The following is a 26,015-nucleotide window of genomic DNA, read 5'->3' on the forward strand; positions in this document are numbered from 1 at the left end:
TACACATTTGCACTCACACACACACACACACACATACACATACATTTATAACAAATGCAAATATGATGAATTGCTTGATGTAGCATTCCAGCGTGTGCGAGTATGTAATAAATGGATGTTCTTTATGTAATAGCTGGAAAAGTATAACAAACCCTTCTTTTCTTGCTTCTAAGCAAAGTGCTTTTGCCATATTTTATGATTGTTGACTAACCGTATATTTTGTTTTAGTTTCGAAAAACAAGCTCTTAGCAGGGCTATTATTAAATGAGCAAGCCAATAGATGGAACATACATTCTGAAATGTAAAATTAAGGTTTGGGGAATATGTGAACAATTTTAGGATAGTTTGGAAGAGGAAAGGGGGCCCCAATGTGTTAAAGTGTTTTAATGGACTTAAGAATTGTTTTTTTATCCTTCACCACCACTGTGGTAAGGGGTATTATAATGCTGTGCATTTGTTTGAAACTCTAAGAAGGAGAAGAGCTACTCTACATTAATAAGTATACCGATCGGCTTAGAATCACTGCCTTATTCGATTTCGCTATGTCTGTCTGTCTGTCCAAGTATTCTAATGATCAAAGGGCAGTTCGCATTTCCGATTGTCCGAAATCGGTCCAGATTTAGATATAGCTCCCATATATATCTTTCATCCGATATGCCCTTTTAATGTTGTAGAAGCCACAATTTTGGTGATATCTCTACCAAATTTGACACGAAGTGGTTTTTGTAACGTCCCAAAGTGTGTGCAAATTTTCATCTAAATCGGCTCAGATTCAGATATAGCTCCCATATATATCTTTCATCCGATATGGCCTTTTAGAGCTGTAGGAGCCACAATTTTGGTGCGATCTCTACCAAATTTGACACGAAATGCTTTTTGTGACGTCCCAATATGTGTGGAAATTTTTATATAAATCGGTTCAGATTTAGATATACCTCCCATATATAACTTTTGTCCGATGTAATCTATAAAGGGTGTAGAAGGCACAAATTCGATCCGATGTTTGTAAAATTTGTCACGAAATGCTTTTTGTGACGTCCCAATGTGTGTGCAAAATTTTATCTAAATCGGTTCAGATTTAGACATGGCTCTCATATATAACTTTCGTCCGATTTTACCTATTAAGGCTGTAGAGGGCGCAAATTCGATCCGATCTTTACAAAATTTGGTACGAAGTGCGTTTTGTGACGTCCCAATATGTGTGCAAAATTTCATCTAAATCGGTCCAGATTTAGATATAGCTCCCTTATATATCTTTCATCCGATTTGACCTAATAAGGCTTTAGAAGGCACAAATGCGATCCGATCTTTACAAAATTTGGCCCAAAGTGCTTTTTGTGACGTCCCAATATGTGTGCGAAATTTCATCTAAATCGGCTGAGATTTAGATATAGCTCACATATATAACTTTCATCCGATATGTACTTTTAAAGCTGTAGCATGCACAATTTTGGTCCGATGTGTACAAAATTTGGCATGGAGCGTTTTATTCTACGTCCTCATGTGTGCGCAAAGTTTCATGAAAATCGGTCCAAATTTAGATATAGCTCCCATATATATCCTTCATCCGATTTGACCAATTAAGGCTGTAGAAGTTTCAAATTCGATCCGATCTTTATAAAATTTGGTACGAATTGCTTTTTGTGACGTCCCAATATGTGTGCAAAATTTCTTCTAAATCGGCTCAGATTTAGATATAGCTCCCATATATAACTTTCGTCCGATATGGTTTTTCAAGGCTGTAGCAGGCACAATTTTGGTCCGATCTTTACAAAATTTGGCATGGAGCGTTTTATTCAACGTTCTCATATGTGCGCAAAGTTCCATGAAAATCGGTGAAGTTTTAGATATACCTCCCATATATATTTTTCATCCGATATGGTCTTTCAAGGCTGTAGCAGGCGCACTTTTGGTGCGATATTTACAAAATTTGGCATGGAGCGTTTTATTCAACGTTCTCATATGTGCGCAAAGTTCCATAATAATCAGTCCAGATTTAGATATAGCTCCCATATATATCTTTCATCCGATATGGACTTCCAAGGCTGTAGAAGCTACAATTTTGGTCCGAACTCAACAAAATTTTTCATGAGATTGTCTAATTGACATCCCAATACGTGTGCAAAATTTCATCAAAATCGTTTTTGATAAAACTCCCCTATATATGCGTTTATGCGTTTCGACTTTTAAGGCTGTAGGCCCGACTTTTGTCTTTCCTTTCTGGTTTCTTGTATGCATTTTTAGCAGAATCCATGGTTGTGGGTTCCCAAGATTCCTTCCGGACGAACTTAGCACGCTTTTACTTGTTCCATATATTTTCAATACAAAAAGTGTTAAATTTTCCTCCCGTCCATTTTTGACATTCATGGTTGATCGATCATTGGTGCGTATGAGCAATGCATGGGTATGTCTCAATACTCATACGAACCCACGGCCAGTGTTGTTTGTTTGTAACACTGAATTATTGGTCCAAGAGACCCCATAAATTATACAAATTCTTGATTCTCATGACATTTAAAGTCGATTTAGCCCTGTGTTTTCGTCTGTTCATCCCTCAATCCATCCATTCGTCTGCTGTTTTATGTTCCTTTAGGAGATTCACAATCCTACCGACTACCCCACGATATTAAAGAATTTTCCCAGTTTGTTATTCTCCCTAAAAAAATGTCTTATAAATCATACCTAAGATTTATTTGCTGCTGGTTTCATAAGTTTCAATTCTCCCAACATTGCCGTAGCTCATATTTATGAGTTTGTATTACGAGTTTTTGTTTTTAATAAACAAATTTTTTTCTATTGTAACCACACACTAGAATTGCAAATTCAAGGAAAATCGTTTTGCATAACAAAGGAAAGACTAGGCAAAACGATATTTGGCGGCTCTTAGGAAGACACTCAAGTATTTTTTGTTTGTTTAAAAAAACCAACTTTGGGATTATTTAAAGAGCTTTTATGGAAATGAATATTGGTTGACTTATGGACATTTGGATTATGCCGCCTACAACGAATTATGATATTTATTTTTTTTTCTAAATATATATCATCATATTGTCCAAGTTTCGGAGCAAAGCAAAGAAATATAGGCCCAGTAATAGCAACAGCAACAACCAGAGAAAAACATTCCAGCATTACAAGAACAATTGGCAGGCAGCAGTTTCACATTAAATTGAAACCCTGAAAGTATGCTACACTTTTTGTGTTTTGTTTCGGGAACACCAGCCAGCCATCCCTGAAATTTATGCTAATCTTATTTACACAGTTGTGTATGCTTGTGAATGTCCTGCATAGAGCAAAACATTGACTTTATTTCACATTGCAAATATTTGAAATGGAAACTACAGGAGGGGACAATGGGGGGGAAAACGGAGTATCACGTTGAACACCCAACAGACGAAGGAGACGAAAGACAAACATGAATTCGTTTTAAAATAATCCGATTTCATTTTCTACTTGGCAAAGTATTACAAAGTGATATTAAATTAAATTTGTTCGCATAATAGACAACAATTTGGGTAAGTTTGCTAATGGAATATTTTGCAAAAAGTTAAGTTCTCAGTCTGGAAAACTTCAGTATTTTTTAGGTAGGTTTGGACCCTAAACAACATGTGGAGTAAATCAAATCACATTAGGCTGGTTAAGGCCACACACAAAGTTAGTTGTAATGTTTGTGTGTGTGTGAGTGTGTAAAAAGAATTAGAAAGTAAGGCATGTATAAAGGCATCAAAAGGATCTTTGTTTAGTATGACAGCTGTTTATAGCATTTGTATGGCACTATGCTGTTTCTCTTTGTTGTTGTTATTGTTGTTGTGGCAACATTTGATTTGCATTTATTTTAATTTTATCATGAATAAATTTGCCAACAATTTGAACTCAAACAAAAGACAATCTTTTAATTAAGCCTAGATAGCCTGAATACATGGTCATGTTTAATTAAAACTTATTGCTCATTGGATTAGGTTAAATGAACTTTTTCAATGGGCAAGTAAAGTTGGGCATTTTTGCTCCAATTAAAATGAAATTGATTAGTATGCAATAATTATGTTAATTTTGTATCCAGGTATTATCGCTACTAATATAAGAAGGTCATTTTGGACAGTAAATCCATTAAAATTTAAAAACTTAACCAATATCTATGTTTACTCAAAATAGGCTAAATCGATTTCTTTGAAATTTTCACAGATTGTGGGGAGTGGTCCGGAAGGAGCAATAGGTTATATAATTTTTTGATATCGCAAGGGGGCGGACCCTCCTCCTTACCCCAAAAGTATCACCCAAAAATAAAAGTGGACGGATCGGGACAATATGTGACTTAAATGAAAGGTATTCAAGAGTAGAGTACGAATTTCATACCCCAAAACCCACCCATATAGGATTATTGAACGATAATGACAATATGAGGCTCGAAAGAAAGTTATTCGGGAGTAGATTACAAATATGGTCAGGAAACAGGCATAGGCTGTGTAATTTCTTGATGTTGGAAGGGGGCGGACCCTCCTTTGTTACCCCAAAAATGCCACCCAAAATCAAAAGTGGACCGATAGAAACAATATAGGTATCAAATGAAAGACATTGGAGAGTAGAATACGAATGTGGTATAAAAACTTGAGTTCAAATATCTAAGGGGTCGACCAACCCCAAAAACTGCTCCAAACAGACATATTGGTCTCTAAAGAAAGGTATTCGAGAGTAGACTACGAATATGACATAAACAAGTAAAAAGGCGTCAAGTTCGGCCGGGCCGAACTTTGGATACCCACCACCTCGGGTATGCATGTAAACCACCTTTCATCAAAATCCGGTGAAATTTGCATACCTTATGTTCCATAGCGGTTATATCGATTTGGACCAAATAGAAATAAGTACAAGTCATTGTTCAATTGTGTATAACAAAATATTGGTCTTTTTAGTAGCTATATTTAAAAATAAACCGATCTGAAATATATACGACACGGATGTAGAAAAGCCTAACATAAGTCACTGTGTCAAATTTCAGCAAAATCGGATAATAAATGTGGCTTTTATGGGCCTAAGACCCTAAATCGGAGGATCGGTCTATATGGCAGCTATATTCAAATCGGGTCCACTTTGGCCTAAGTTGCAGAAAAATGTCGAAAGGCCTTACACAACTCACTGTCCCAAATTTGGAAGAAATCGGACAATAAATGCGCCTTTTATGGGCCCAAAACCTTAAATCGAGAGATCGGTCTATAGGGCAGCAATATCCAAATCTGAACCTATCTGGGCCAAATTGACGAAGGATGTTGAAGGGCCTGACACAACTCACTGTCCCAAGCTTCAGCAAAATCGGATAATAAATGTGGCTTTTATGGGCCTAAGACCCCAAATCGAAGGATCGGTCTATATGGCAGGTCCGATTTCGCCTAAGTTGCAGAAAAATGTCGAAGGGCAGAAGGGAAGAAATCGGACAATAAATGCGCTTTATGGACCCAAAACCTTAAATCGAGAGATCGGTCTATATGGCAGCTATATTCATATCTGGACCGATCTGTGCCAAATTGACAAAGAATATCAAAGAGCCTAACACAACTCACTGTCTCAAATTTCATCAAAATCGTATAATAAATGTGGCTTTTTTGGGCCTAAGACCCTAAATCGGAGGATCGGTCTTTATGACAGCTATATCCAAATCTGGACCGATCTTGGCCAAATTAACGAGGAATGTCGAAGAGCTTAACACAACTCACTGTATCAAATTTCAGCAAAATCGAATAATAAATGTGGCTTTTATGGGCCTAAGACCCTAAATCGGAGGATCGGTCTATATGGCAGCTATATCCAAATCTGAACCGATCTGGGCCAAATTGACGAAGGATGTTGAAGGACCTGACACAACTCACTGTCCCAAATTTCAGCAAAATCGGATAATAAATGTGGCTTTTTTGGGCCTACGACCCTAAATCGGAGGATCGGTCTTCATGACAGCTATATCCAAATCTGGACCGATCGGGGCCAAATTGACGAAGGATATCAAAGAGCCTAAAGCAACTCACTGTCCCAAATTTCCGTTTTACTATTCCTTTCTTTCTCATAGTAGTTCTCATAGTTTTCCGGGGGCGGGTAACTGGCCCAGCGCCCCAACCGCATGTGTTTTGTGGTCGAACCGCTTGCTCCAAGATCCGACGCTCGCCTCTAGCCGCCCCAAACCTGGGAACAGACGCTGATGTTGGCCATTGTTTATTTTAAGGCGCCATTAACTCGCCTTGTCATCTCGAGTATCATTGGCACTGAGTATTTAATTAAGAGCCAGTACCAGCTGACTGCCCGCGGCCGCATCTGCAGCTAATCCACATAAAAACGGAGCTTTCCACCATCCGCAACCTGTGGACGCTCCCGGTAGCTTTCAGCTAAGCTTCCCGTAAGAACGATGGACACCACACAAGTCGGAGCTTTAAGTTCCAGCCTTTGTGGTGCTCTTAGTTATCCCGTATCGGCCTGGCATAGAAGAACCTACGGATCTTTAAAAATGTGGTATCCCAAGTGTTAGCTTTGAAATATGATTTTGAAGGTAGACAACCAGAGTGATAAGTGAAACGTGCAATAGATTGGGATAGGAAAATATTGATCATACGTGCACACATGGACTATCAGGGTGATGAAAATTAAGTAAACAAAAGGACTGGAAAGTGAATGTGTGGAATTTTGCATTCATTTGGAGCCCAAGACATTGTTGAAAAGTGGTTTCGTGGTTTCGGCGAATTGGGTTATCCTTAGCCAATCGTCATAACATTATGTTTATTGATTATTGGGTTCAAAAGTGAAAAATAGAGGCTATGCGCTTCCCCATTTGCAAAAAAAAAAAAAAAAAAAAAGCGTGGGACGGTCTAATGTCCAATAAAGTTATCCAATAAATACTTTTTATTAAAAATCATTGATTCGTTAAAAGTGTCTTCAAGCTTATCCACTCTTAATGGCTTCAAAAACGGATATATGGCCATTTGGAGTAAGCATATACAAAGAAAACCAATAAATTATGAGAATGTCATGTGACATTCTCACAAACAAAAAAAAAAAAAAAAAAATAAAAGAAAACAAAACAAATAAACAGCTTGTCGCTGAATCATGGTAATGAACAGGAAGTTTTATAATGGAAATTCATTTCGTATATATATTTGTCCTTTATTTACAATTGAAGTATATTAAACCTAGTTTCTTCATTTCTTTTCATAGAGAAGATCTAATAAAGGTTCTGGGAAAACTATGAAGCAAAACAACAGACCATAAATTGATAACCTTCAATGAAATTATGTTATGCTTTAAATTTTTGTTTATACCCTTCACCATAGGATGGGGGTATACTAATTTCGTCATTCTGTTTGTAACACCTCGTAATATGCGTCTAAGACCCCATAAAGTATATATACTCTTGATCGTCATGTCATTTTAAGTCGAACTAGCCATGTCCGTCCGTCTGTCCGTCTGTCTGCCGAAAGCACGCTAACTTTCGAAGAAGTAATGCTAGGCTCTTGAAATTTTGTACAAATACTTTTTATTAGTGTAGGTCGGTTGGGATTGTTAATGGGCCAAATCGGTCCATGTTTTGATATAACTGCCATATAAACCGATCTTGGGTCTTGATTTCTTGAGCCTCTAGAGGGCGCAATTCCTATCCTATTAGACTGAAATTCCACACGTGGTGTTTTGCTATCACTTTCAACAACTGTGTTAAGTCGGGTACAAATCAGATCACAATCTGATACAGGTGTCATATAAACCGACCTTGGGTCTTGACTCCTTAAGCCTCTAGAGGGCGCAATTCTTATCCTATTTGGCTGAAATTTTGCACGAGGTATTTTGTTATGACTTCCAACATCTGTGCTATGTATGGCGCGAATCGATCCATAACCTGATATAGCTGCCATATAATCCGATCTGTGATCTTAACTTCTTGAGCCTCTAGAGGGCGCAATGCTTATCCTATTTGGCTGAAATTTTGCACGAGATTTTTTTTATGTCTTCCAACATCTGTGCTAAGTATGGCGCGAATAGCTCCATAACCTGATATAGCTGTCATATGACCCGATCGGGGATCTTGACTCCTTGAGCCTCTAGAGGGCGCAATTCTTATCCGATTTGGCTGAAATTTTGTACGAGGTATTTTGTTATGACTTCCAACATCTGTGCTATGTATGGCGCGAATCGGTCCATAACCTGATATAGCTGCCATAAAATCCGATCTGTGATCTTAACTTCTTGAGCCTCTAGAGGGCGCAATGCTTATCCTATTTGGCTGAAATTTTGCGCGAGGTATTTTGTTATGTCTTCCAACATCTGTGCTAAGTATGACGCGAATCGATCCATAACCTGATATAGCTGCCATATAACCCGATCGGGAATCTTGACTTCTTGAGCCTCTAGAGGGCGCAATTCTCATACGATTCGGGTTCACCCATGACCTTCTACATGCGTGTCCAATACGGTTTGAATAGATCTATAGCTTGATACAACTCCCATATAATCCGATCCCCCTATTTTGCTTTTTGAGCCCCTACAAGGCGAAATTCTTATCCGAATGGACTGATTTTACATAATGACTTCTACAAATTTCCGCATTCAATTCATTTATGGTCCTAATCCGACTACAATTTGGTATAGCTCCAATAACATAACAATTCTTATTCATTATTCTTTGTTTGCCTGAAAAGAGATACCGCGCAGAGATCACGAGAAATGCGATCCATGATACATTAGATTCGGCTTGGCCGAATTTAGCACCCTCTTACTTGTTTAAATTCACTTATTTTTCTGGTTTATATATAAGTTGCTTTGCTTATTTCTTATTTCCAACTTCAGTCCCCTCGCTCTCCTTCTTCTAATGTTAAATGAAGTATGTAAAAGATTTTAACAAACACAGCAGCACATTGAAAAGCTTTAGCTCATTGCTTATGGAAATTTTCTGGCTTATGTTGTTGGTTTTTTTTTCCATTCCCTGCCAAGGGAATAATTCAAAATATCCGAAACACCAACAACATGACTTACTATGACTCATATTTATCCCATTTTGTTTTGGCCTTAACAATTTGTTGTCACAACCCAGTGAGCCAGCCAACCAAGGAAAATCGCATAGAGCGTTATTTTTGTTTTAAGATAACAACAGCTTGTCGTTAGGTTTTTTTTTTTGCTGCTTTTTGTCTGTGTTCAAGTGAGCTGGCGATTAACTTAACACCCCGCCTTGTATGCAACATTGTTTAATAAACATGCTCGTCATCCTAGATGTATGCCATAAAAATTTTATGGTTCAAGAGTATTCTGAGTAGTGTCGTTGAATATCAAAGTATGTATGCACAGTGATAAACAATGTTCAACTACAACACATACACACCATACGCCGCACATTGTATGGTGTGTATGTGTATGTTATGCATAAGAGTCTAATAATAAATATTTATGTATGTGTGTATGTATGTGTGTAAATTATTAATATGTATTTTCAAATGTCAAGTTGTTGGGCATCGTAAATTTAATTTTCTTGGGGCATGATTTTTTTTTTCTTGAATTGATATTAAATTGTGATTAAAAGTTGATGGGTCATCAAGGGAAATATTGAGACCAAGATCATTAATTTTTAATAGATTTCTGATACCACGTAAAAAATATTTGCTAGGCAAAATAGCATTACTCAAAGCAGAAGAGGTATGAGATGACGTTGACGATGACAGAATGGGGTAGGGAGGTGAGCTCTAGTATTGACATTTTAATATTTTGCTCTTTGTGAAAACTGTCAAAACATGAGATAAGCTACAAAGTCCATCCATAGTAAACACATCAAATCATTTTAGAGATTAGTAGACCATTAATCACAGTTATGAAGTTGTTGCCATTGATGTTAACAAAACATCAGTTCTTTGCTAAACTAAGGCAGTGATGCTTTGAAATACATCACCTAAGAATATCAAATCAACTTCAAATTGCAAATTTTAGCCCATGAACATTCCACTAAGGAACAGGGGCAAACTTCTCACTTATCAATGAGTGCAGTTCGATTCAAGTTTCTAAGCTCAATGATAAGGGTCCTCCTTGGCATAGTTCCTCACAAATGTTGCCGTATAATAAAAGCCACATTTATTATCCGATTCTGCTGAAATTTGAGACAGTGAGTTGTGTTAAGTCACTCGACATCCTTCTTCAATTTTACCCAGATCGGTCGAGATTTGGATATAGCTGCCATATAGACCGATCTCTCGTTTTAAGGTTTTGGGCCCATAAGGGGCGCATTTATTGTTCGATGTTGCCGAAATTTGGGGCAGTGAGTTAAATTGGGCCCCTCGATATCATTTTGCAATATGGCACAGATCGGTCAATATTTAAATATAGCTGCCATATGGACCGATCTCTCGATTTGAGGTCTTGGGCGCATAAAAAGCGCATTTATTTTCCGATGTCGCCGAAATTTGGGACAGTGAGTTGTGTTAGGCCCCTCGACATACTTCTGCAATTTGGCGCAGATCGGTCCAGATTTGGATATAGCTGCCATAGCGACCAATCTCTCGTTTTATGGTTTTGGGCCCATAAAGGGCGATTTTATTGTTCGATGTTGCCGAAATTTGTGACAGTGAGTTAAGTTAGGGCCCTCGATATCATTTTGCAATATGGCACAGATCGATTTAGATTTGGATATGGCTGCCATATAGACCGATTTCCCGATTTAAGGTTTTGGGCCCATTAAAGGCGCTTTTATTGTCCGATTTCGTCGAAATTTGGGACCGTGAATTGTGTTAGGCTCTTCGACAACTTTCTGCAATTTGGGCCAGGTCGGTCCAGATTTGGATATAGCTGTCATATGGACTGATATCTCGATTAAAGGTTTTGTGCCCATAAAAGGCACATTTGACATCCGATTTCGCCGAAATTTGGGTTAGTCAGTTGGGTTAGGCCCTTCGACAGCCCTTTTTAGTTTGGACCAAATCGGCACAGATTTGGATATAGCTGCCATATAGACCGATCTCTCGATTTAAAGTCTTGGCCCCACAAAAAGCACATTTATAATCCGATTTCGCTCAAATTTGACTCTGTAACTTAAGTAAGGGTTTTCGACATCCATGTCATATATGGTTCAGATCGGTCTGTATTTGGATATGGCTAACAAAAGGACCAATATTTTGAATGTGGCTTGTAATTATTAGACCAATCAATATTCGTGTCGAATTTGGCCTATATTTCGACCATATTTCGATAATGGTGCTATGTGAGCAAAAATTATGCATTTTTCACCGGATTATGACGAAAGGTGGTTTACATATATACCCAAGCTGGTGGATATCCATAGTACGGCTCTGCCGAACTTAACACCTTTTTACTTGTGTTATTTTTTATATTCTCCTCGGGATTTGAGACCAGTCGCTCAGCGTCAAGTGTGGAGAAGTTTTATTTCCATCCAGCTATGTCCTTCCGTCTAAGTGGTCCTTCGATTTGTCTTTTAGAACCCCTGGGGACCACGATTATTATCTGATTGGCCTGATATTTTGCACCTAGTGTTCTGGTATGACTTCAAAAGATCATGCCAAGTATGGTCTGAAGCTGCCAGTAACGTGATATAACTGCCATATAAGGTGACCTGCCGATTTTACATCTTGAACTTCTGGAAGCCACAGTTTTTAGCTGATTTCACTGAAAAAATGAACGTGGTCTTTGGTTACGACTTTAATAAGCGTGCGGCTTCTTTAGCCTCTAGAGGGCGCAATTATCATCCGATTTGGCAGAAAATTTATACAACGGCTTTACTCATGACCTTTAACATACGTGTCTTATATGGTCTGAATCGATCAATTGCTTGTTACAGCTCCCATATAAACCTCTCTAGCGATTTTGCTTCTTAAGCATTCTCCAGCAAAAGTGTATAAGATTTTACCTATGCAATAAATCACCCATTGCCTTTTATCACCATCTTTCTCAACTGTGTGTGCCATATTTCTTCACGAAATCGAAATTGGACTTATCTCATTTGGCAAATTGTTTGGATTAGTTTAGCCCCATTGGTGTGGGTGTTCCCTATGTACACATTAAGGTGGAAATGTGCAATTATCGATAATTTCTTAAATTATGGCCATGCTTTGGGGACACCTTCTCAGGCCGCCCTTGCATGTTTTGTTTGTTTGTTTATTTGCTCTGAACTTTGCTTGTCACTAACGTTGCTGGTGCTGCCACTACTGCTGACAGAGTCGCCGCCTACTTTTCTTTCCATTTGGCTTCAATGATTAATGGAATGCCTGAAATGGAGCTGATGGTGATGGGCATTGGGGCCATTGGGTCCAATAAGGGAGAACATTCAACCGCACTCAATCACTATTCATAAGCGATAAAAGAGAAGCAGGAAAAGTCAACATCCTTGGCCAAGAATTGAATACATGCACATACACAAACACATACATATACACTTAATGTAACATACCGCAATATAGGGTGCTTCTTTATAAAAATGACAGGACAGGTTGTTGTTGTTGCAGCAGTTTGTTGTGTCCTATCTTTCGTCTGCTTGATTCTGTTGAGTGTCAAGACCTAGGAACTCTGCGCCTAAGATGAGGTGGGTCCACAGGGATCTGGGACTGAGTTGAGAGAGTCTGGTTGGACATTTGAACAGGTCGGCATCAATCCTTGCTCTGTAGGAATTGAGGCGGCTGCATCTGCCTGAACGTAATTGAGCCTGAAATACTCTGGTTTGCCTGGGGAGGTCAATTTCTTCAGGTGCAATGGGAAACGGTCCATCTTCAAGCTCTACATTCACCCGGTAACCATTTGCAGCATCTGCTACCGTGTCTGCATGAATGTTGTGTAGAACTGCTAGATATGCAGCTTGATCTAGAGGTTCTTTTTTGTAGCACTGGACCTCACGCTCTAGATCATGTAGATCTACCTTAAGGCTTCTGGGCGGTGGATATCTATCCTCAAGATGATGAGATAATAGCCCAAAAGATATTGCTTAGACAGCATGTAGTTATGTATTGGCACTGGCAGGATCTTTATTTCCTGATGAAGGTGTTCTACATGAGAACTGAGGAGACAGCCCATCGCAGTTTGGAGGGCGGCATTCTGACATATCTGAATATTATTCCACTGCGTGTCACAGAGCTGACGAGACCACACTGGCGCTGCATAACTTACCACAGACCGGCCAATTGCTTTGTACGTGGTCCACAAGGCTTCTTTGTCTGCACCCCAAGTGCTGCCGGCCAGTGACTTGAGGACCTTGTTTCTACTTTTGACTTTATTGCAGATTGCTGTGGCATGTGAGGAGAATGTGTAAGAGCTGTCAAATGTGACGCCAAGTATTTTGGGACACTTGATGGTCGGAATCATTTCTTCATCGACCACCACAGTCAGCTCGGCATTCACCTCACGCGTATTTGTAGTGAACAATGTGGCGGATTTCTTGCAGCGAAATATGAGGCAAGTTCGTTGAGGTAGACGTTCAACCTATCGCAGATGTTAACAATGGATGGGGGGCCTGATGTCATGATCGAACAAACGTCCGCATATTATACGATATGTATGCCTTCTGAAGGGGGTGGAACGGAGGATAGGTAGATGTTAAACAGTCACCGAGATATCACCCCGCTTTGGGGAACTCCCTGTTTCACTCTACGGTGCCTCGACTTCTTAGCCCTAAATTCCACAAATGACTGATGACCACACAGATAATTCGCGACCCAGCGTTTCAGCCCTGGCTGGAGGGACGAGCTGGCGATGTCCTCAAATAATTTGGCATGGCTGGCCGAGTCGAATGCCTTCGATAGGTCCTGTGCCACGAGGACCGACCTATCACATGACCGGGGCTGCTTGGAGCCAAAGCAAATGTGTGCAGTGATGACATGCAAAGCTGTTGTTGTGCTGTGCAGTCTCCGAAATCCGTGTTAATACTCGGCGAATCGAAATTCTCCTACGATGCTCGGACGAGTAATGCCTCAAGCGTCTTTGCTACTGGTGAAAGAAGGAAGATCGGTCTGTATGACTCCCCCAAACTCGGGTCCTTCCCAGGTTTAAGTAGCGGGATCACTCTGCCCATTATTCAGACATGGGGAACTATAGAAGTGTTCAAAGACAGGTTGAGAACAGTAGTAAGGTACTCAACTCCAGGTGAATCCAGATTCTTCAACATCAATGTAGAGATTCCGTCGCCGTCCAACGCCTTGGATGATTTGGCGCCACGGATAACATTCGTTACTTCGCCCATGGCAAATTGTGATGGCTGTTCATCGGCTCGGAGACCACGAATACGGCGAATGGCTCTCCTCCTTGCCCTGTCACTCTCGGGATGGACAATTAATTAACGGTAGAACAACCTGGCGCATATCTTCAGATCAGTCACTGTTGACTGAGGCCAAAGTGACTGAGGTCTTGTCATCCCGTCTACCGGGATATGAGAGTGACTTAACAGTACTCATAAATGAACATGCAAGAAGAGCATTTGCCCTTTCTATGCAGGTATTGCCGGAAGTAACCATGGCCTGTTATCATCTTTGTGACGTAATAGATGACATTGCCGTGCTTTCTATCTTTACATCGGGTATTAGTCGTCGCGTCCATCTGGCTTGATTCTCATTTGTCCATCTTTGTTGCCATCGCTTGATAATCTCCTCTCGTATGGCCCGTGTATGATCCGTTTGAATCTCACCTTGTCCTCTCTGGGTGTTGCACTTCGTATAGAGTCTGGCGCCCTCGGTGCTATTCCGGCTATTACAAGCGCTGCGGGCCGTGCTCTGTACCGAGAGCAGGGATTTCGCTCGGCATGATGTCTGGAGTGTCTGGCCCTTATATTTCGCACCCATAGTGGAGGATGCTGTTGCATGTCCTCAAATAATTTGGCATGGCTGTGGCGATAAAATACCCCCTATGGCCTGCCTTGTGCCATGGGACACACAATTTATCCACCTGTTCTTTAGCATATGGTTTATCCAGTCTCTAAGGACCCGCTCCACCCGGTTAGTCTAAGGATTGGATCATTGTGTCGGACCGCACATTGTTAAAAGCCCCCTCGATGTCAATACATACCGCCAGTGTGTACGTTTTGGCATCGTAGGATTCTTCTATTTTATGCACAAGCTCGTGCAGGGCAGTCTCCACCGACCTTCCCTTGATATAGGCATTCTGTTTGTGTTTGAGCAGTTCGCTGGATGTCCTACTCTTTATCATGGTCTCCACGATACGTTCCATGATCTGGAGTAGAAAGGACGTAAGGCTTATGGGTATGTAGGCCTTTGGTGTTGCATTACTTGCCTTGCCGGCACAATATTAGAAGCGCAGTGGTTAGTATGTCCGCCAATAACGCTAAAGACTTGGGTTCAAATCCTGGCGAAAACATCGGAAAAAATTTCTGCGATGGTTATACCTGGGTGTTTTGCTGGACAGGAAATTGAACTTCAAATCCATCATTTTGGAAAGGGCAAGAAATGCAAATCTTGCCTTTTACACCTGCAAGAGAGCCTTTGGCGAAAGTTGGGGGTTTAAATTACGTGCCATGCATTGGGCATATACTGCAGTTGCAAATTGCAAATTTTGCCCATGAACATTCCACCAAGGAATAGAGGCAAACTTCTCATATTTCAATGAGTGCAGTCCGATTTAAGTTTTAAGCTCAATGATAAGGGGCCTCCTTTTTATAGCCGAGTCCGAACGGCGTGCCGCAGTGCGACATCTCTTTGGAAAGAAGTATTACATGGCATAGTACCTCACAAATGTTGCCAGCATTAGGAGGGGAAAACCACCTCTGCGATACGGTGGCCTCTGTAGTTATCAGACCTATAATGCTATATGGTGTTGTGGTATGGTGGAATGCGCGTCAAAAGTCCACCTACTGCTCAATACTTAACCAGATCCAAAGGATGGCTTGTTTGTGCATCACTGCCGCACTGAAGACGACACCATCTGATGCACTGAATTTAATGCTACATCTTATGCCTCCGGACATTGTGGCTGCCCAAATTGCAGCGACTACTGCCGTGAGTTTAAGAGACCTTTCTCATTGGTCATGTGGTGGCTACGAACACTGTGTTATCCTTGATACAATATCCGATGTTCCAGGCAGTGTTGATTACACCCTACCTGAGCCGCTTTTTGATAAAAATTACTGTACCACTATTCCTGATAGAATCGATTGGAACTACGATATCCCTGGTAACAGAAGTTGCATAGACTTCTATACGGATGGTTCCAAACTAAACGGCCTGGTATGCTTTGGGATGTACTCTAAAGATCTAGAACTGGTCATATCGAAAAGGTTACCCGACCACTAAAGTGTATTTTAAATTGTAAAGCGGACGAGCTTGCGAGACTAGGAACTACCCTACACATTCCAGGGATGCTGGAATCTGTGGGTATGCCTCTAGCGACATTTAAGCTTAGTTTTCAGGACCAGGCCCGAAGGACAACGATTGATAGATGGTCACAAAGAGGGGGCTGTGAGCATTCCCTAACTATGTGGCCTCATATAGACTTTAAGAGGTCTACTGCTTTGCTGTCATTGGTTAGAACAGACGTCTCAGTCATTGTGTTTGTCATGACAGGTCACTGTCTAATCGGAAAACATGGTGACAAACTGAAGGTTGCCAGCAACGACTTTTGCAGAAGCTGTGAGGACTTTGAAGAAGAAAAGACTATAGAACAGCTTCTGTGTGTGTGTCCCACACTAGCAGTTAGAAGGAGTTCCACTTTAGGTTCTGATTTTTTGAGAACCTGGCTGATTTAGCGGATGTGAACATTCGCAAGTTATTGGGCTTTTTAAATCGATCTGGATGGTTCCACTTTAGGGACCAGAAGGCATCTTCCCTCTTCTGTTTCTGTGGTATCACAATGGACGAAAACGTCTAAGTGAGTCTGATGGCAGACTGCCATTTAAACTTAACCTAGCCTATACCTCTAAGAATTATGGTTCCTGGGGGATTCAAGAAATCATATCGGCAATCGGTTTGATTTTTATACCCTCCATAGGTAATTTCGTCATTCTGTTTGTAGCACAGCGAAATATGCGTCTGAGACCCTTTAAAGTATATAAAATGTTGATTGTCATGACATTTTAAGTCGATCTAGCCATGTTCGTCTGTCCATCCGTCCGTCCATCCGTCCGTCCATCCGTCCATCCGTCAGTCTGTCTGTCGAAATCACGCTAACTTTCAAAGGAGTAAAGATAGCCCCTTGAAATTTTACACAAATACTTTTTATTAGTGTAGGTCGGTTGGGATTGTAAATGGGCCAAATCGGTCCACGTTTAGATATAGCTGCCATATAAGCCGATCTTGGGTCTTAACTTCTTGAGCCGGTAGAGGGCGCAATTCTTATCCGATTTGACTGAAATTTTGCACGTAGTGTTTTGGTATTACTTCCAACAACTGTGCTAAGTACAATTCAAATCGGTTCATAATCTGGTATAGCTGTCATATAAACCGATCTTGGATCTTGACTTCTTGAGCCCATAGAGCGCGCAATTTTCATCCGATTTGGCTGAAATTTAGCATGAGGTGTTTTGTTATGACTTCAAATAACTGTGCTAAGTATGGTTGAAATCGGTTCATAACCTGATATAGCTGCCATATAAACCTATCTTGGGTCTTGACTTCTTGAGCCTTTAGAGGGCGCAATTCTCGTTCGATTTGACTGAAATTTTGCACGAAGTGTTTTGGTATCACTCCCAACAACTGTGTTAAGTACGATTCAAATCGGTTCATAATCTGGTATAGCTGTCATATAAACCGATCTTGGATCTTGACTTCTTGAGCCTCTAGAGGGCGCAATTCTCATCCGATTTGGCTGAAATTAATCATGAGGTGTTTTGTTATGACTTCAAATAACTGTGCTAAGTATGATTGAAATCGGTTTATAACCTGATATAGCTGCCATATAAACCGATCTTGGGTCTTGACTTCTTGAGCCTCTAGAGGGCGCAATTCTCATCCGATCTCCCGATTTTGCTTCTTGAGCCCCTACTAGGCTCAATTCTTATCCGAATGAGCTGAAATATTACACAATGGCTTCTACAATGTTCAGCATTCATTTATGATCCGAATCGGACTATAACATGATATAGCTTCAATAGCATAACAGTTGTTACTCAATAATCTTTGTTTGCCTAAAAAGAGATACCGCGCATAGAACTCGACAAATGCGATGCATGGTGGAGGGTATATAAGATTCGGCCCGGCCGAACTTAGCACCCTCTTACCTGTTTATGATATTCTCAAGAAACCTTTTTTCTACCACTCTTAAAAAGCTACCAAATACAAGTCCTGTGACACTATCAGTGAGACACGTTTTGGTGTCAAAATGGCTAAGGATGTGCGTATGTGTGTTGAAGTAGTATGGGAGGGACAGAGAGCACTTTCATATGTCTGGGTTTGTTTGTTTACAAATGCCACAGATTTTCCTGATTGCGACTATGACAGCGATGACTTTGATGTGGCTCATGGTGGTTGGCTGTTTGGTGGACGATCAGTTGGATGGTTGGCCAGCTCTTGTGACTGTTGGTCGATGCTTGTGGCTGGGTCGCCTTTGAACTGTATGTGTTGCTGTATGAGTGGTTTACCACAATATCCTGGAAAGCTGTGTTGACCCAGTGTGTTTGGGTGGTGTGTTTGGGTGGTGCATAAGTAAGCGTATGTGTTTGTGCTTCTTTTTATAGGTTACTTGTGAAGGTTTCTTTTATGTCATCATAATCGTAAATTTTCTTATATATGAAAAGAATTTTATTATTATTTTTCTTGTTTTCGTTTTGGTGTTTTTTTCTTTTATATATTTTTTTTTGGGGGCTTTGTTAGTGTTATGCTTACTCCTCTTTGTCTTGGCCAAAGGGGGTAAGCCAGCCTGCCTTCATTAATCATAAATACAACAAACATTGAATTTTATGAATAATTTCTTTTATATGCTCCATTTTGCTGTATTGTGGTTGTGTTCTTTGGTTTTCCCCCAAATCGAACACATATTTATTTGTTTGGTTTTTTTCCTTGCTTTTTTTGTTTCTTTTTTTTCTGGACAATGTCATATTCATCTTTTGTTGTGGCATAGTGAAAACGGTCTTGTCTTTCTTTTTCATGGTTTTAATATCCTGATGACCATAGGGTCCTTGTTTATGACTGCTACTATAATGGGTTGCTGGGGTACTTTGGAAGTGGAGTTTAAAGGATGCTTGGAGCCCTTTATTTTCAGTTTTTATATACGTTTCGACATATTTAAAATCCTTTAGGAGTGTTTCTCTTAGGTGAAGTATTCCACAAAAGCCATTTATAAAAGAAAAATTGTATGGCTGTGTGAAAGACTGGCTATAAAATGTATATTTTTCATAGATGGTCTGTGATAAAAAAAAACTGAAATCGAAGAAATTGACATGAAAAATGTTTTTTTTCTTAAAACTATGTATGTTGTGCATTGTTACGAAATCATGTAGTCATACTTTACCCCTTAAGAGCCAGCTAAATAAAAAAAGGTATAAATTATAGGTTGAATATCCAGACACCTTAATGGTAAATAAATCAAAATACATGAATCCTCATAAATTTCAGTTTAAGAGCCTTTTAAACACACATTGAAATGGTATTCCAAACATATTTTTCTATTAGTTCAAAAGGATTGTTGCAAAAACAAGTAAAACGGCATTAAGTTCGGCCGGGTCGAACTTTGGATACCCACCAACTCGGGTATATATGTTAATCACCTTTCATCAAAGTCCGGTGAAAATTGCATACCGTACGTCCCATAGCAGTTATATCGAAATATGATTCGATCTGGACAAAATGCTTATAAGTATAAGTCATTGGTCAGTTGTCCATAACAAAATATTGGTCTTTTTAGTAGCTTTATCTAAAAATAAACCGATCTGAACCATATACAACTTGGATGTCGAAAAGCCAGACATAAGTCAATGTGTCAAATTTCAGTTAAATCGGCTTATAAATGCGCCTTTTTTGGGGCCAAGACTTTAAATCGAGATATCGGTATGTATAGCAGCTATATGCAAATCTTGATCGATCTATACAAAATTGCAGAAATATGTGGAGGGGCATAACTCAACCCTCTGTCCCAAATTTCGGCAAAATCGGACAATAAATGCGCCTTTTATCGAGAGGCTACAGATCTGTCTATATGGCAGCTATATCCAAACCTAGACCGATCTAAGTGAAATTAAGGAAGGATGTCAAAGGGCCTAACACAACTCACTGTCCCAAATTGCTGCGACATCAGACAACAAATGCGTCTTTTATGGGCCCAAAACCTAAAACCGAGAGATCGGTCAATATGGCAACTATATTCAAATCTGGACCGATTTGTTCCATAATACAGAAAATTGTTAAGAGGCTTAACGTAACTCACTGTCCCAAATTTCGGCAACATGGGACAATAAATGCGCCTTTTATGGCCCCAAAACCTAAAACCGAGAGATAGGTCTATATGGCAGCTATATCCAAATATGATCCGATTAGAGCCAAATTGAAGAAAGATGTCGAAGGGCCTAAAACAACTCACTGTCCCAAATTTCAACAAAATCGGATAATAAGTATGGCTTTTATGGGCCTGAGACCCTAAATCGAGAGATCGGTCTATATGGCAGCTATATCCAAATCTGGACCGATTTGTTCCATAATACAGAAGTTTGTTAAGAGGCTTAACGTAACTCACTGTCCCAAATTTCGGCAACATGGGACAATAAATGCGCCTTTTATGGCCCCAAAACCTAAAACCGAGAGATAGGTCTATATGGCAGCTATATCCAAATTTGGACCGATCTGCGTGAAATTGAAGAAGGATGTCGAAGAGCCTAACACAACTCACTGTCCCAAATTTCAGCAAAATCGGATAATAAGTATGGCTTTTATGGGCCTGAGACCCTAAATCGAGAGATCGGTCTATATGGCAGCTATATCCAAATCTGGACCGATCTGGGCGAAATTGCAGTAAGATGTCAAGGGGCTTAACGTTTCTCACAGTCCCAAATTTTGGCAATATCGGATAATAAATGTGGCATTTATGGGACTAAGACCCTAAATCGAGGGATCGGTCCATATGGCAGCTATGACCAAATCTGGACCAATCCGGGCCAAAGGATGTCGAAGGGCGTAAAACAACTCACAGTCCCAAATTTTGGCAAAATCGGATAATAAATGTGGCTTTTATGGGCCTAAGACCCTTAATCGTATCATCGGTCTATATGGCAGCTTTATCCAAATCTTGACCGATCTGAGTCAAATTGCCGAACGAAGTCGAAGGGCCTAAGACAACTCACTGTCCCAAATTTCAGCAAAATCGGATAATAAATGCGTCTTTTATAGGCCTAAGACCCTTAATCGGAGGATTGGTCTATATGGCAGCTATATCCAAATCTGGACCGATCTGAGCCAAATTGCCGAAGGATGTCGAAGGGCCTAACGCAACCCACAGTCCCAAATTTTGGGAATATCGGATAATAAATGTGGCTTTTATAGGCCTAAGACCCTAAATAGGAGAATCGGTCTATATGGCAGCTATAACCAAATCGGGACCGATTCGGGCCAAAATAACGAAAGATGTCGCAGGGCCTAACAAAACTCACTGTCCCAAATTGTGGCAATATCGGATAATAAATGTGGCTTTTATGGGCCTAAGACTCTAATCTGAGCCAAATTAATGAAGGATATCGATGGGCCTTACACAACTCACAGTCCCAAATTTTGGCAAAATCGGATAATACATGGGGTTTTTATGGGCCTAAGACCCTAAATCGGAGGATCGGTCTATATGGCAGCTATATCCAAATCTGATCCGATCTGAGTCAAATTGCCGAAGGAAGTCGAAAGGCCTAAGACAACTCACTGTCCTAAATTTCAGCAAAATCGTATAATAAATATGGCTTTTATGGGCCCAAAACCTTAAATCGAGGGATCGGTCCATAGGGCAGCTATAACCAAATCTGATCCGATCATGGCCAAATTGAAGAAGGATGTCAAAATGCCCAACACAACTCACTGTCCCAAACTTCAGCAAAATCGGGTAATAAATGTGGCTTTTATGGGCCTAAGACCCTAAATCGGAGGATCGGTCTATATGGGGGCTATATCAAGATATGGTCCGATATAGCCCATCTTCGAACTTAACCTACCTATGGACAAAAAAAAGAGTCTGTGCGAAGTTTCAACTCAATATCTCTAGTCTTAAATACTGTAGCGTGATTTCAACAGACAGACGGACGGACATGGCTAGATCGTCTTAGATTTTTACGACCATCATTATGTGATGGGTATAAAAAATAATAAAAGTTGAATATCCCGGAAAGCTCTGGAAATATTGTATACCTCAAGCTGACTTTTTTGAAATACCGAGGAGACCAACTTTAGAGGCCTGCCAAAAGGCCCCTAGGCAATCTAAGGGTTTGAAATAGCTAGCACCTCAGCTATAACCATTCCAAAGTGATATCTCTATCCGTTCTCATACGTCATATTTTTATTATTTTTTTTCGACTTCTCCCACTGTGCGTTGTCCGTTTTTCACTGTTTCCTCACTAGACATTGTCCACACATTCTCTGACTTTTGAATATGTCTGACCGTTATAGGTTTCAAGGATAGGAGCATTCCTTGGCCTAAAGGCCTCAAATTTATCCTACACGGAGCTTCAGAATACCTCCCAGGATGTGTTCTAAGCCTTTCTTAGATCGCCCTTGTATTTCCAAACTAAGCTCAGCCTTTTAGATGTCTCAGTGGCACTATTGTGGTTTTCCCTCTATTGCAGAGTTTTCTGTATTTTCCTTCCTTGGTGGCCACCGTAGCGCAGAGGTTAGCATGTCCACCTATGACGCTGAAAGCCTGGGTTCGAATCCTGGCGAGACTATCAGAAAACATTTTCAGCGCTGGTTTTTCCCCCCCTAATGCTGGCAACATTTGTGAGGTATTATGCCATGTACAACTTCTCTCCAAAGAGGTGTCGCACTGCGGCACGCCGTTCGGACTCGGCTACAAAAAGGAGGCCCCTTATCATTGAGCTTAAACTCGAATCGGACTGCACTCATTGATATGTGAGAAGTTGGCCCCTGTTCCTTAGTGGAATGTTCATGGGCAAAATTTGCATATTCCTTAGACTAATCAGTTCGTGGTTGACCATTGCGCTGTATGGCTCTTGGTTTGGTTTTAGGACATCTCTTTAGTGAGCCCAATGCCACAACATAAAAACAAGGAAGAGACTTATCCGGTCGTTTGTGGATCACTGTGTGCTATACAAAGCCCTGCTTGTTTACATTAGCATGTCTCATGACTGCATGCGACATCTAGGACATTTTTTTTTGCCGGTATCCTCAAATTTAATCCACATCAAATTCTCAATCTTTTGCATGTGAAAAATTCCTTTTGTTTTTATTTCTGGTTTATGGGGAAGGTTTACCCTTTCGAGCACCTGCTGCTGACTGTAGGTATGCCCATGTGACGATCTCTTTCTATGGCCAGAGTCAAATTTTCTTTTCAGTTCATAATTCCTTTGTTTCACAATAATTTTTTTTTTTTTTGCTATCTGTGACAAGTGTTTAGATCTTAAATCGGCCTTTTGTAATATTCTTGACGCACAACATGCCTTGAGGTTCATAACAGCCCACGACAACAGCAGCAGCGAAAATTTGTGCTCGGCACACGTGGCGGCACTGTAAATTGTCTTTAGACTTTTATTGTGTTTGTTTTTTCTGGTTTCCTTTTGTAAATCTAGTTTGCTTGGCTGTTTCTTTATGTCGTATACTCTGTCTGCGCTTGAGGTGCGGCAGTGCCAGTGGTGCGGACAGGGAATCACTTGTCCCTGTGGTATCCCTGACTTTGGCCTCTCGGTCTGCTTTTGCCCAGTCATATTTAAAAACCAGAAATAAAATGTTAATGGCGTCTCTAAGCTTTGCAACGAGTGAACACATTATCGATTCTATTTAAGTACCAAAGCAACCAAAGTCTTTCAGACTGCTCTACCGTTTACCCAACCCAAACACCCCACACATAGACATCGAATAGTTAGTTTTTTTTTTTTACATCAGACAACCTCTTGGGCGAAAACGTCAGCATATGGAACCGTCTACGTTTGTGGGGCTATAGGTTGTCCCTAACAAGGGTCTCCTAGGTTGGCTGGAGAGGAGTAAATGCCAATATACGCATGAGAGCCTATGAGAGCATTCGCCTGTCTGCATGTAAATTCACATGAACACACGCACATTTACACCCACACCGCACAGCTTTAGCATTCGCTGTTTACCCCCATGACAAGGGAAACGGAAACGGAAAAGGTTTGGGTTTGGTTTTGGGTGTGAATGTGAATGTGCCTGGGTGTGGGTGGGGGGCGAACACATCTATTGATTTTCTTGTCATTTTGTGATTTATTTACGTTACGAAATTTAATGATTTTCGGCACATAAAAATACCAATGAAAAGGCAAAGAAAATTTTCATATTCTTTTGGCATGTTTTCTTTACAAATATTATGAACGTTTTCGTGTCTTATTTGGACTAGGCTTGTCGAATTGATTTGGTATGCCAAGCGTCTTATGTCATTGTTAGGCCACTCATGAAACTGGTGAAGACTCTGCTGGCGATGGAAATCAGAATAATAACAACAACAACAACAGTAATGAGGGAAATGTGACGTGAAATCTGTGTTAATGTGTCATTGCATTTCTAAACGATTGGTGTTGGGGTATTAATGACTTCCCCTGGGAGGAAATGTATATTTGAACATCTCTTTCTCCCTCGCCCACTCTCTCTCTCTCCCTCTCTTCTTTGTGTCGCCCATATCTTTATGTCTAAGCGATAAATGTGAACGATTGTAAATTGGAGTCATTGGTCTACTTCATGGCCCTAAATTTGCCGTTTATAATGCCCAATTAATCATTATTGTATAGCAATAAAAAGTTATTAATTTTTATTCAATCTATAATGGCTTGAGAAACAAGGCCCTTCGATAATTCCTAAATTGAACATAAAAATGTTGTTTTAATTGCTTTGGATGTTGGAAGTCTAGGGGAAAAGTCATTGTGTAAAATTTTAGCCAAAGCGGATATGAATTGCGCCATCTTATAGATCAAGGGACCCAGCACCAACAGCAAAGTGGGCTAGCGAAAGTGATCTAGGAGATAGATCAGGAGATAAAAGTTGCCTACAGTGGCACCTGTCTCCTTGGGTGGAGAGAATGTTTCATTTACAGAAAACGCAAAATATCTGGGTGTTTTGCTGGACAGGAAATTGAACTTCAAAGCCAACATTTTGGAAAGGGCAAGGAATGCACCTCTTGCCCTATACACCCGCAAAAGAGCCATTGGCAAAAGTTGGGAGTTTAGACCGAGTGTCATGCATTGGGTATATACTGCAGTTGTCAGGCCTATAATGCTATATAGAGTTGTGGTCTGGTGGACGGCGATTCAAAAGTCCATCTACTACTCAATAGTCAACCGGACCCAAAGGATGGCTTGTTTGTGCATCACAGCCGCTCTGGTGACGACACCATCTGATGCTCTGAAGTTAATGCTACATCTTATGCCTCTGGACATTGTGGCTACCCAAATTGCAGCGACCACAGGTTAAGGAAGCTTTCTAAGCACTATAAGAGATGGTCATGTGGCGGCTACGGACACTGTGTTATCCTTGATATAATATCCGATGTTCCAGTGTGGATTACACCATGCCTGAGCCGCTTTTTAATAAAAAGGACTGGACCACTGTTCCTGATAGAAGGGATTGGAACTACGATATCCCTGGTAACAGAAGTTACATAGACTTCTATACATATGGTTCCAAACTAAACGACCAGGTGGGCTTTGGGGTGTACTCTTAAGATCTAGAGCTGGTCATATCGAAAAGGTCATCCGACCACTGCAGTGTGCATCAAGCAGAGATACTTGTAATTAAGGAAGTGGTGGAACGGCTAAGATATAATGCCATTTCGAAAATTGGCATAAATATCTTCTCAGACAGCCAGGCAGCCATTGAATCCATGGAGAACGTATTTCTGAACACAAAAACCGCCCTCGATTGTCGCAGATCTCTCAACGAGATGGTTGAACTGTTCAAAATTAACCTGTTCTGGCTGCCGGG

The sequence above is a fragment of the Stomoxys calcitrans genome, chromosome 4, assembly GCF_963082655.1.
Source record: "Stomoxys calcitrans chromosome 4, idStoCalc2.1, whole genome shotgun sequence".
NCBI lineage: Eukaryota > Metazoa > Arthropoda > Insecta > Diptera > Muscidae > Stomoxys > Stomoxys calcitrans.